Source organism: Schistocerca piceifrons, unplaced genomic scaffold (assembly GCF_021461385.2).
Source record: "Schistocerca piceifrons isolate TAMUIC-IGC-003096 unplaced genomic scaffold, iqSchPice1.1 HiC_scaffold_2028, whole genome shotgun sequence".
NCBI lineage: Eukaryota > Metazoa > Arthropoda > Insecta > Orthoptera > Acrididae > Schistocerca > Schistocerca piceifrons.
In genome coordinates this window covers 570,118-584,252 of record NW_025727932.1, presented here as the reverse complement: position 1 = coordinate 584,252, position 14,135 = coordinate 570,118, and positions in this window count along the sequence as shown.

Below are 14,135 nucleotides of genomic sequence, written 5' to 3'. Positions count from 1 at the left end.
TAGATTCCGATGCTTCACTTCAGGTTTACTGTATCCCTTGGACCTTCTTATTGACGATGAAACACAGAAATTGCATCGGAATTAAATACAAAAGGCACAATGCCGACTTAAGTACAAGAAGACTGACTCTTCTTACTGACTATGTTTTGAACCATTCCTGTGACACTAGTTATAGATTCCGATGCTTCACTTCAGGTTTACTGTATCCCTTGGACCTTCTTATTGACCATGAACCACAGAAATTACATCGGTGTTAAATAAAAAAGGCACAATGCAGACTTAAGTACAAGTAGACGGACTCATCTTTATGTCTATGTTTGAACTATTCCTGTGACACTAGTTATAGATTCTGATGCTTCACTTCAGGTTTACTGTTTCCGTTGGACCTTCTTATTGACGAAGGAACACAGAAATTGCATCGGAATTAAATAGAAAACGCACAATGCCGACTTAAGTACAAGAAGACTGACTCATCCTAGTGTCTATGTTTTGAACCATTCCTGTGACACTAGTTATAGGTTCCGATGCTTCACTTCAGGTTTACTGTATCCCTCTGACATTCTTAGTGACGATGAATCACAGAAACTGCATCGGAATTAAATACAAAAGGCACAATGCCGACTTAAGTACAAGAAGACTGATTCTTCTTACTGTCTATGTTTTGAACCATTCCTGTGACACTAGTTATAGATTCCGATGCTTCACTTCAGGTTTACTGTATCCCTCTGACCTTCTTATTGACGATGACACACAGAAATTGCATCGAAATTATATAGAAAATGCACAATGCCGACTTAAGTACAAGAAGACTGACTCTTCATACTTTCTATGTTTGAACCATTCCTGTGACAGTAGTTATAGACTCCGATTCTTCACTTCGGGTTTACTGTATCCCTCTGACTTTCTTATTGACGATGAAACACAGAAATTGCATCGGAATTAAATACAAAAGGCACAATGCCGACTTAAGTACAAGAAGACTGACTCTTCTTACTGACTATGTTTTGAACCATTCCTGTGACACTTATAATAGATTGCGATGCTTAACTTCAGGTTTACTGTATCCCTCTGACCGTCTTATTGACGATCAAACACAGAAATTGCATCGGAATTAAATACAAAGGGCACAACGCCAACTTAAGTACAAGAAGACTGATTCTTATTACTGTATATCTTTTGAACCAGTCCTCTGACACTATTTATAGATTCCGATGCTTCACTTCTGGTTTACTGTATCCCTTGGACCTTCTTATTGACGATGAAACACAGAAATTGCATCGGAATTAAATACAGAAGGCACAATGCCGACTTATGTACAAAAGACTGACTCATCTTACTGTCTATGGTTTGAACCATTCCTGTGACACTAGTTATAGATTCCGATGCTTCACCTCATACTTACTGTATCTCTCTGACCTTCTTATTGACGATGAAACACAGAAATTGCATCGGATTTAAATAGAAAAGTAACAATGCCGACTTAAGTACAAGAAGACTGATTCTTCTTACTGTCAATGTTTGGAACCATTCCTGTGACACTAGTTATAGATTCCGATGCTTCACTTCAGGTTTACTGTATCCCTTGGACCTTCTTATTGAGGACAAAACACAGAAACGGCATCGGAATTAAATGCAAAAGGCACAATGCCGACTTAAGTGCAGGAAGACTGACTCTTCCTAACGACTATGATTTGAACCATTCCTGTGACGCTAGGTATAGACTCCGATGCTTCACTTCAGGTTTATTGTATCCCTTGGACCTTCTTATTGACGATGAAACACAGAAATTGCATCGGAATAAAATACAAAAGGCACAATGCCGACTTAAGTACAAGTAGTCAGACTCTTAATACTCTCTATGTTTTGAACCATTCCTGTGACACTAGTTATAGATTCCGATGCTTCACTTCTGGTCTACTGTATCCCTCTGAAATTCTTATTGACGATGAAACATAGAAATTGCATCGGAATTAAATGCAAAAGGCACAGTGCCGACTCAAGTACAAGAAGACTGACTCTTCCTACTGTCTATGATTTGTACCATTCCTGTGACACTAGTTATAGATACCGATGCTTCACTTCAGGTTTACTGTATCCATCTGACCTTCTTATTGACGGTGAAACACAGAAATTGCAAAGGAATTAAATAGAAAGGGCACAATGCTGACTTAAGTATAAGAAGACTGACTCTTCTTACTGTTTATGATTTGAACCATTCCTGTGACGCTAGTTATAGATTACGATGCTTCACTTCAGGTTCACTGTATCCCTCTGACCTTCTTATTGACGATGAAACACAGAAATTGCATCGGAATTAAATACAAAAGGCACAATGCCGCTTAAGTACAAGATGACTGACTCTTCTTTCTGACTATGTTTCAACCATTGCTGTGACACTAGTTATAGATTCCGATGCCTCTCTTCAGGTTTACTGTATCCCTTGGACCTTCTTATTGACGATGAAACACAGTAATTGCATCGGAATTATATACAAAAGGCACATTGCCGACTTAAGAACAAGTAGTCTGACTCTTCCTACTATCCATGTTTTAAACCATTCCTGTGACACTAGTTAGAGATTCCGATGCTTCACTTCAGGTTTACTGTATCCCTTTGATCTTCTTATTCACGCTGAAACACAGTAATTGCATCGGAATTTAATTGAAAAGGGCACAATGCCGATTTAAGTACAAGAAGACTGACTCTTCCAACTGTCTATGTTTTGAACCATTCCTGTGACACTAGTTATAGAATCCGATGCTTCATTTCAGGTTTACTGTATCCCTTGGACCTTCTTATTGACGATGAAACACAGAAATTGCATCGGATTTAAATAGAAAAGTAACAATGCCGACTTAAGTACAAGAAGACTGATTCTTCTTACTGTCAATGTTTGGAACCATTCCTGTGACACTAGTTATAGATTCCGATGCTTCACTTCAGGTTTACTGTATCCCTTGGACCTTCTTATTGAGGACAAAACACAGAAACGGCATCGGAATTAAATGCAAAAGGCACAATGCCGACTTAAGTGCAGGAAGACTGACTCTTCCTAACGACTATGATTTGAACCATTCCTGTGACGCTAGGTATAGACTCCGATGCTTCACTTCAGGTTTATTGTATCCCTTGGACCTTCTTATTGACGATGAAACACAGAAATTGCATCGGAATAAAATACAAAAGGCACAATGCCGACTTAAGTACAAGTAGTCAGACTCTTAATACTCTCTATGTTTTGAACCATTCCTGTGACACTAGTTATAGATTCCGATGCTTCACTTCTGGTCTACTGTATCCCTCTGACCTTCTTATTGACGATGAAACATAGAAATTGCATCGGAATTAAATCCAAAAGGCACAGTGCCGACTCAAGTACAAGAAGACTGACTCTTCCTACTGTCTATGATTTGTACCATTCCTGTGACACTAGTTATAGATACCGATGCTTCACTTCAGGTTTACTGTATCCATCTGACCTTATTGACGGTGAAACACAGAAATTGCAAAGGAATTAAATAGAAAGGGCACAATGCTGACTTAAGTATAAGAAGACTGACTCTTCTTACTGTTTATGATTTGAACCATTCCTGTGACACTAGTTATAGATTACGATGCTTCACTTCAGGTTTACTGTATCCCTCTGACCTTCTTATTGACGATGAAACACAGAAATTGCATCGGAATTAAATACAAAAGGCACAATGCCGCTTAAGTACAAGATGACTGACTCTTCTTTCTGACTATGTTTCAACCATTGCTGTGACACTAGTTATAGATTCCGATGCCTCTCTTCAGGTTTACTGTATCCCTTGGACCTTCTTATTGACGATGAAACACAGTAATTGCATCGGAATTAAATACAAAAGGCACATTGCCGACTTAAGAACAAGTAGTCTGACTCTTCCTACTATCCATGTTTTAAACCATTCCTGTGACACTAGTTAGAGATTCCGATGCTTCACTTCAGGTTTACTGTATCCCTTTGATCTTCTTATTCACGCTGAAACACAGTAATTGCATCGGAATTTAATTGAAAAGGGCACAATGCCGATTTAAGTACAAGAAGACTGACTCTTCCAACTGTCTATGTTTTGAACCATTCCTGTGACACTAGTTATAGATTCCGATGCTTCACTTCAGGTTTTCTGTTTCCATCTGACCTTCTTATTGACGGTGAAACACAGAAATTTCTTCGGAATTAAATAGAAAGGGCACAATGCTGACTTAAGTACAAGAAGACTGACTCTTCTTACTGTTTATGATTTGAGCCATTCCTGTGACACTAGTTATACATTACGATGCTTCACCTCAGATGTTGTGTATCCCTTGGACCTTCTTATTGACGATGAAACACAGAAATTACACCGGAATTAAATACAAAAGGCACAATGCCGTCTTAATTACAAGTAGACTGACTCTTCTTACTGTCTATGATTTGAACCAATCCTGTGACACTATTTATGGATTCTGATGCTTCACTTCAGGTTTACTGTATCCCTCTGACCTTCTTATTGACGATGAAACACAGAAATTGCATCGGAATTAAATAGAAAATCCACAATGCTGACTAAAGTACAATAAGACTGACTCTTCTTACTGTCTATGTTTTGAACCATTGCTGTGACACTAGTTATAGATTCCGATGCCTCTCTTCAGGTTTACTGTATCCCTTGGACCTTCTTATTGACGAAGAAACACAGTAATTGCATCGGAATTAAATACAAAAGGCACATTGCCGACTTAAGAACAAGTAGTCTGACTCTTCCTACTGTCTATGTTTTAAAAGATTCCTGTGACACTAGTTAGAGATTCCGATGCTTCACTTCAGGTCTACTGTATCCCTCTGACCTTCTTATTGACGATGAAAAACAGTAATTTCATCGGAATTTAATTGAAAAGGGCACAATGCCGACTTAAATACAAGAAGACTGACTCTTCTTACTGTCTATTTTTTGAACCATTCCTGTGACACTAGTTATAGATTCCGATGCTTCACTTCAGGTTTACTGTATCTCTTGGACCTTCTTATTGACGATGAAACACAGATATTGCATCGGAATTAAATACAAAATCCACAATGCCGACTTAAGTACAAGAAGACTGACTCTTCCTACTGTCTATGTTTTGAACCATTCCTGTGACACTAGTTATAGAATCCGATGCTTCATTTCAGGTTTACTGTATCCCTTGGACCTTCTTATAGACGATGAAAGACAGAAAGTGCAACGGAATTAAATAGAAAACGCACAATGCCGACTTAAGTACAAGAAGACTGACTCTCCCTACTGTCTATGTTTTGAACTATTCCTGTGACACTAGTTACAGATTCCGATGCTTCACTTCAGGTTTACTGTATCCCTCTGACCTTCTTATTGACGACGAAACACCGAAATTGCATCGGAATTAAATACAAAAGGCACAATGCCGACTTAAGTACAAGAAGACTGACTCGTCCTACTGTCTATGTTTTGAAACATTCCTGTGACACTAGTTATAGACTCCGATGCTTCACTTCAGGTCTACTGTATCCATCTGACCTTCTTATTGATGATGAAATACAGAAATTGCATCGGAATTAAATAGAAAGGGCACATTGCCGACTTAAGTACAAGAAGACTGACTCTTCATACTGTCTATGTTATGAACCGATCCTGTGACACTAGTTATACCTTCCGATGCTTCACTTCAGGTTTACTTTATCCCTTGGACCTTCTTATTGACGATGAAACACAGATATTCCATCGGAATAAAATACAAAAAGCACAATGCCGACTTAAGTACAAGTAGTCAGACTCTTAATACTGTCTATGTTTTGAACCATTCCTGTGACACTAGTTATAGATTCCGATGCTTCACTTCAGGTCTACTGTATCCCTCTGACCTTCTTATTGACGCTGAAACACAGAAATTGCATCGGAATTAAATGCAAAAGGCACAGAGCCGACTCAAGTACAAGAAGACTGACTCTTCCTACTGTCTATGATTTGAACCATTCCTGTGACACTAGTTATAGATACCGATGCTTCAATTCAGGTTTACTGTTTCCATCTGACCTTCTTATTGACGGTGAAACACAGAAATTGCTTCGGAATTAAATAGAAAGGGCACAATGCTGACTTAAGTACAAGAAGACTGACTCTTCTCTCTGACTATGTTTTGAACCATTGCTGTGACACTAGTTATAGATTCCGATGCCTCTCTTCGGGTTTACTGTATCCCTTGGACCTTCTTATTGACGATGAAACACAGTAATTGCATCGGAATTATATACAAAAGGCACATTGCCGACTTAAGAAGAAGTAGTCTGACTCTTCCTACTGTCTATGTTTTAAACCATTCCTGAGACACTAGTTAGAGATTCCGATGCTTCACCTCAGGTTTACTGTATACCTCTGACCTTCTTATTGACGATGAAACACAGTAATTGCATCGGAATTTAATTGAAAAGGGCACAATGCCGACATCAGTACAAGAAGACTGACTCTTCTTACTGTCTATGTTTTGAACCATTCCTGTGACACTAGTTATAGATTCCGATGCTTCACTTCAGGTTTACTGTATCGCTTGGACCTTCTTATTGACGATGAAACACAGAACTTGCATCGCAATTAAATACAAAATGCACAATGCCGACTTAAGTACAAGAAGACTGACTCTTCCTACTGTCTCTGTTTTGAACCATTCCTGTGACACTACTTATAGATTCCGATGCTTCACTTCCGGTTTACTGTATCCCTCTGACTTTCTTATTGACGATGGAACACAGATATTGCATCGGAATTAAATAGAAAAGGCACATTGCCGACTTAAGTACAAGAAGTCTGACTCTGGCTACTGACTATGTTTTGAAACATTCCTGTGACACTAGTTACAGACACCGATGCTTCACTTCAGGTCTACTGTATCCATCTGACCTTCTTATTGATGATGGAATACAGAAATTGCATCGGAATTAAATAGAAAGGGCACAATGCCGACTTAAGTACAATAAGACTGACTCTTCATACTGTCTATGTTATGAACCGATCCTGTGACACTTGTTATAGCTTCCGATGCTTCACTTCAGGTTTACTTTATCCCTTATACCTTCTAATTGACGAAGAAACACAGTAATTGCATCGGAATTAAATACAAAAGGCACATTGCGGACTTAAGAACAAGTAGTTTGACTCTTCCTACTGTCTATGTTTTAGACCATTCCTGTGACACTAGTTAGAGATTCCGATGCTTCACTTCAGGTCTACTGTATCCCTCTGACCTTCTTATTGACGATGAAAAACAGTAATTTCATCGGAATTTAATTGAAAAGGGCACAATGCCGACTTAAATACAAGAAGACTGACTCTTCCTACTGTCTATGATTTGAACCATTCCTGTGACACTAGTTATAGATTCCGATGCTTCACTTCAGGTTGACTGTATCTCTTGGACCTTCTTATTGACGATGAAACACAGATATTGCATCGGAATTAAATACAAAATGCACAATGCCGACTTAAGTACAAGAAGACTGACTCTTCCTACTGTCTATGTTTTGAACCATTCCTGTGACACTAGTTATAGAATCCGATGCTTCATGTCAGGTTTACTGTATCCCTTGGACCTTCTTATTGACGATGAAACACAGAAAGTGCAACGGAATTAAATAGAAAACGCACAATGCCGACTTAAGTACAAGAAGACTGACTCTCCCTACTGTCTATGTTTTGAACTATTCCTGTGACACTACTTACAGATTCCGATGCTTCACTTCAGGTTTACTGTATCCCTCTGACCTTCTTATTGACGATGAAACACCGAAATTGCATCGGAATTAAATACAAAAGGCACAATGCCGACTTAAGTACAAGAAGACTGACTCGTCCTACTGTCTATGTTTTGAAACATTCCTGTGACACTAGTTATAGACTCCGATGCTTCACTTCAGGTCTACTGTATCCATCTGACCTTCTTATTGATGATGAAATACAGAAATTGCATCGGAATTAAATAGAAAGGGCACAATGCCGACTTAAGTACAAGAAGACTGACTCTTCATACTGTCTATGTTATGAACCGATCCTGTGACACTAGTTATACCTTCCGATGCTTCACTTCAGGTTTACTTTATCCCTTGGACCTTCTTATTGACGATGAAACACAGATATTCCATCGGAATAAAATACAAAAGGCATAATGCCGACTTAAGTACAAGTAGTCAGACTCTTAATACTGTATATGTTTTGAACCATTCCTGTGACACTAGTTATAGATTCCGATGCTTCACTTCAGGTTTACTGTATCCCTCTGACCTTCTTATTGAGGATGAAACACAGAAATTGCTTCGGAAGTAAACAGAAAGGGCACAAGGCTGACTTAAGTACAAGAAGACTGACTCTTCTTACTGTTTATGATTTGGACCATTCCTGTGACACTAGTTATATATTACGATGCTTCACTTCAGATGTAGTGTATCCCTTGGACCTTCTTATTGACGATGAAACACAGAAATTACATCGGAATTAAATACAAAAGGCACAATGCCTTCTTAATTACAAGTAGACTGACTCTTCTTACTGTCGATGTTTTGAACCAATCCTGTGACACTATTTATGGATTCTGATGCTTCACTTCAGGTTTACTGTATCCCTCTGACCTTCTTATTGACGATGAAACACAGAAATTGCATCGGAATTAAATACAAAAGGCACAATCCCGCTTAAGTACAAGAAGACTGACTCTTCTTTCTAACTATGTTTTGAACCATTGCTGTGACACTAGTTAATGATTCCGATACCTCTCTTCAGGTTTACTGTATCCCGTGGACCTTCATATTGACGATGAAACACAGTAATTGCATGGGAATTAAATACAAAAGGCACATTGCCGACTTAAGAACAAAAAGTCTGACTCTTCCTACTGTCTATGTTTTAAACCATTCCTGTGACACTAGTTGGAGATTCCGATGCTTCACTTCAGGTTTACTGTATCCCACTGACCTTCTTATTGACGATGAAACACAGTAATTGCATCGGAATTTAATTGAAAAGGGCACAATGCCGACTTAAGTACAAGAAGATTTACTCTTCTTACTGTCTATGTTTTGAACCATTCCTGTGACACTAGTTATAGATTCCGATGCTTCACTTCGATTTACTGTATCTCTTGCACCTTCTTATTGATGATGAAACACAGAAATTGCATCGGAATTAAATACAAAATGCACAATGCCGACTTAAGTACAAGAAGACTGACTCTTCCTACTCTCTATGTTTTGAACCATTCCTGTGACACTAGTTATAGAATCCGATGCTTCATTTCAGGTTTACTGTATCCCTTGGACCTTCTTATAGACGATGAAACACAGAAAGTGCAACGGAATTAATTAGAAAAGGCACAATGACGACTTAAGTACAAGAAGACTGACCCTTCCTACTGTCTATGCTTTGAACTATTCCTGTGACACTAGTTACAGATTCCGATGCTTCACTTCAGGTTTACTGTATCCCTCTGACCTTCTTATTGACGATGAAACACCGAAATTGCATCGGAATTAAATACAAAAGGCACAATGCCGACGTAGAAGAAGGCTGACTCGTCCGACTGTCTATGTTTTGAACCATTCCTGTGACACTAGTTATAGATTCCGATGCTTCACTTCAGGTTTACTGTATCCCTTGGACCTTCTTATTGACGATGAAACACAGAAATTACACCGGAATTAAATACAAAAGGCACAATGCCGTCTTAATTACAAGTAGACTGACTCTTCTTACTGTCTATGATTTGAACCAATCCTGTGACACTATTTATGGATTCTGATGCTTCACTTCAGGTTTACTGTATCCCTCTGACCTTCTTGTTGACGATGAAACACAGAAATTGCATCGAAATTAAATAGAAAATCCACAATGCTGACTAAAGTACAATAAGACTGACTCTTCTTACTGTCTATGTTTTGAACCATTGCTGTGACACTAGTTATAGATTCCGATGCCTCTCTTCAGGTTTACTGTATCCCTTGGACCTTCTTATTGACGAAGAAACACAGTAATTGCATCGGAATTAAATACAAAAGGCACATTGCCGACTTAAGAACAAGTAGTCTGACTCTTCCTACTGTCTATGTTTTAAACCATTCCTGTGACACTAGTTAGAGATTCCGATGCTTCACTTCAGGTCTACTGTATCCCTCTGACCTTCTTATTGACGATGAAAAACAGTAATTTCATCGGAATTTAATTGAAAAGGGCACAATGCCGACTTAAATACAAGAAGACTGACTCTTCTTACTGTCTATTTTTTGAACCATTCCTGTGACACTAGTTATAGATTCCGATGCTTCACTTCAGGTTTACTGTATCTCTTGGACCTTCTTATTGACGATGAAACACAGATATTGCATCGGAATTAAATACAAAATCCACAATGCCGACTTAAGTACAAGAAGACTGACTCTTCCTACTGTCTATGTTTTGAACCATTCCTGTGACACTAGTTATAGAATCCGATGCTTCATTTCAGGTTTACTGTATCCCTTGGACCTTCTTATAGACGATGAAAGACAGAAAGTGCAACGGAATTAAATAGAAAACGCACAATGCCGACTTAAGTACAAGAAGACTGACTCTCCCTACTGTCTATGTTTTGAACTATTCCTGTGACACTAGTTACAGATTCCGATGCTTCACTTCAGGTTTACTGTATCCCTCTGACCTTCTTATTGACGACGAAACACCGAAATTGCATCGGAATTAAATACAAAAGGCACAATGCCGACTTAAGTACAAGAAGACTGACTCGTCCTACTGTCTATGTTTTGAAACATTCCTGTGACACTAGTTATAGACTCCGATGCTTCACTTCAGGTCTACTGTATCCATCTGACCTTCTTATTGATGAAATACAGAAATTGCATCGGAATTAAATAGAAAGGGCACAATGCCGACTTAAGTACAAGAAGACTGACTCTTCATACTGTCTATGTTATGAACCGATCCTGTGACACTAGTTATACCTTCCGATGCTTCACTTCAGGTTTACCTTATCCCTTGGACCTTCTTATTGACGATGAAACACAGATATTCCATCGGAATAAAATACAAAAAGCACAATGCCGACTTAAGTACAAGTACTCAGACTCTTAATACTGTCTATGTTTTGAACCATTCCTGTGACACTAGTTATAGATTCCGATGCTTCACTTCAGGTCTACTGTATCCCTCTGACCTTCTTATTGACGCTGAAACACAGAAATTGCATCGGAATTAAATGCAAAAGGCACAGAGCCGACTCAAGTACAAGAAGACTGACTCTTCCTACTGTCTATGATTTGAACCATTCCTGTGACACTAGTTATAGATACCGATGCTTCAATTCAGGTTTACTGTTTCCATCTGACCTTCTTATTGAAGGTGAAACACAGAAATTGCTTCGGAATTAAATAGAAAGGGCACAATGCTGACTTAAGTACAAGAAGACTGACTCTTCTCTCTGACTATGTTTTGAACCATTGCTGTGACACTAGTTATAGATTCCGATGCCTCTCTTCGGGTTTACTGTATCCCTTGGACCTTCTTTTTGACGATGAAACACAGTAATTGCATCGGAATTAAATACAAAAGGCACATTGCCGACTTAAGAAGAAGTAGTCTGACTCTTCCTACTGTCTATGCTTTAAACCATTCCTGAGACACTAGTTAGAGATTCCGATGCTTCACCTCAGGTTTACTGTATACCTCTGACCTTCTTATTGACGATGAAACACAGTAATTGCATCGGAATTTAATTGAAAAGGGCACAATGCGGACATCAGTACAAGAAGACTGACTCTTCTTACTGTCTATGTTTTGAACCATTCCTGTGACACTAGTTATAGATTCCGATGCTTCACTTCAGGTTTACTGTATCTCTTGGACCTTCTTATTGACGATGAAACACAGAAATTGCATCGCAATTAAATACAAAATGCACAATGCCGACTTAAGTACAAGAAGACTGACTCTTCCTACTGTCTCTGTTTTGAACCATTCCTGTGACACTACTTATAGATTCCGATGCTTCACTTCCGGTTTACTGTATCCCTTGGACCTTCTTATTGACGATGTAACACAGAAATTGCATCGGAATTAAATACATAAGGCACAATGCCGACCTAAGTACAAGAAGACTGACTCTTCCTACTGACTATGTTTTGAACCATTCCTGTGACACTAGTTATGGATTCCGATGCTTCCCTTCAGGTTTACTGTATCCCTCTGACCTTCTTATTGACGATGGAACACAGATATTGCATCGGAATTAAATAGAAAAGGCACATTGCCGACTTAAGTACAAGAAGTCTGACTCTGGCTACTGACTATGTTTTGAAACATTCCTGTGACACTAGTTACAGACTCCGATGCTTCACTTCAGGTCTACTGTATCCATCTGACCTTCTTATTGATGATGGAATACAGAAATTGCATCGGAATTAAATAGAAAGGGCACAATGCCGACTTAAGTACAATAAGACTGACTCTTCATACTGTCTATGTTATGAACCGATCCTGTGACACTTGTTATAGCTTCCGATGCTTCACTTCAGGTTTACTTTGTCCCTTATACCTTCTAATTGACGAAGAAACACAGTAATTGCATCGGAATTAAATACAAAAGGCACATTGCGGACTTAAGAACAAGTAGTCTGACTCTTCCTACTGTCTATGTTTTAAACCATTCCTGTGACACTAGTTAGAGATTCCGATGCTTCACTTCAGGTCTACTGTATACCTCTGACCTTCTTATTGACGATGAAAAACAGTAATTTCATCGGAATTTAATTGAAAAGGGCACAATGCCGACTGAAATACAAGAAGACTGACTCTTCCTACTGTCTATTTTTTGAACCATTCCTGTGACACTAGTTATAGATTCCGATGCTTCACTTCAGGTTGACTGTATCTCTTGGACCTTCTTATTGACGATGAAACACAGATATTGCATCGGAATTAAATACAAAATGCACAATGCCGACTTAAGTACAAGAAGACTGACTCTTCCTACTGTCTATGTTTTGAACCATTCCTGTGACACTAGTTATAGAATCCGATGCTTCATGTCAGGTTTACTGTATCCCTTGGACCTTCTTATTGACGATGAAACACAGAAAGTGCAACGGAATTAAATAGAAAACGCACAATGCCGACTTAAGTACAAGAAGACTGACTCTCCCTACTGTCTATGTTTTGAACTATTCCTGTGACACTAGTTACAGATTCCGATGCTTCACTTCAGGTTTACTGTATCCCTCTGACCTTCTTATTGACGATGAAACACCGAAATTGCATCGGAATTAAATACAAAAGGCACAATGCCGACTTAAGTACAAGAAGACTGACTCGTCCTACTGTCTATGTTTTGAAACATTCCTGTGACACTAGTTATAGACTCCGATGCTTCACTTCAGGTCTACTGTATCCATCTGACCTTCTTATTGATGATGAAGTACAGAAATTGCATCGGAATTAAATTGAAAGGGCACAATGCCGACTTAAGTACAAGAAGACTGACTCTTCATACTGTCTATGTTATGAACCGATCCTGTGACACTAGTTATACCTTTTGATGCTTCACTTCAGGTTTACTTTATCCCTTGGACCTTCTTATTGACGATGAAACACAGATATTCCATCGGAATAAAATACAAAAGGCATAATGCCGACTTAAGTACAAGTAGTCAGACTCTTAATACTGTATATGTTTTGAACCATTCCTGTGACACTAGTTATAGATTCCGATGCTTCACTTCAGGTTTACTGTATCCCTCTGACCTTCTTATTGAGGATGAAACACAGAAATTGCTTCGGAAGTAAACAGAAAGGGCACAATGCTGACTTAAGTACAAGAAGACTGACTCTTCTTACTGTTTATGATTTGGACCACTCCTGTGACACTAGTTATATATTACGATGCTTCACTTCAGATGTAGTGTATCCCTTGGACCTTCTTATTGACGATGAAACACAGAAATTACATCGGAATTAAATACAAGAGGCACAATGCCTTCTTAATTACAAGTAGACTGACTCTTCTTACTGTCTATGTTTTGAACCAATCCTGTGACACTATTTATGGATTCTGATGCTTCACTTCAGGTTTACTGTATCCCTCTG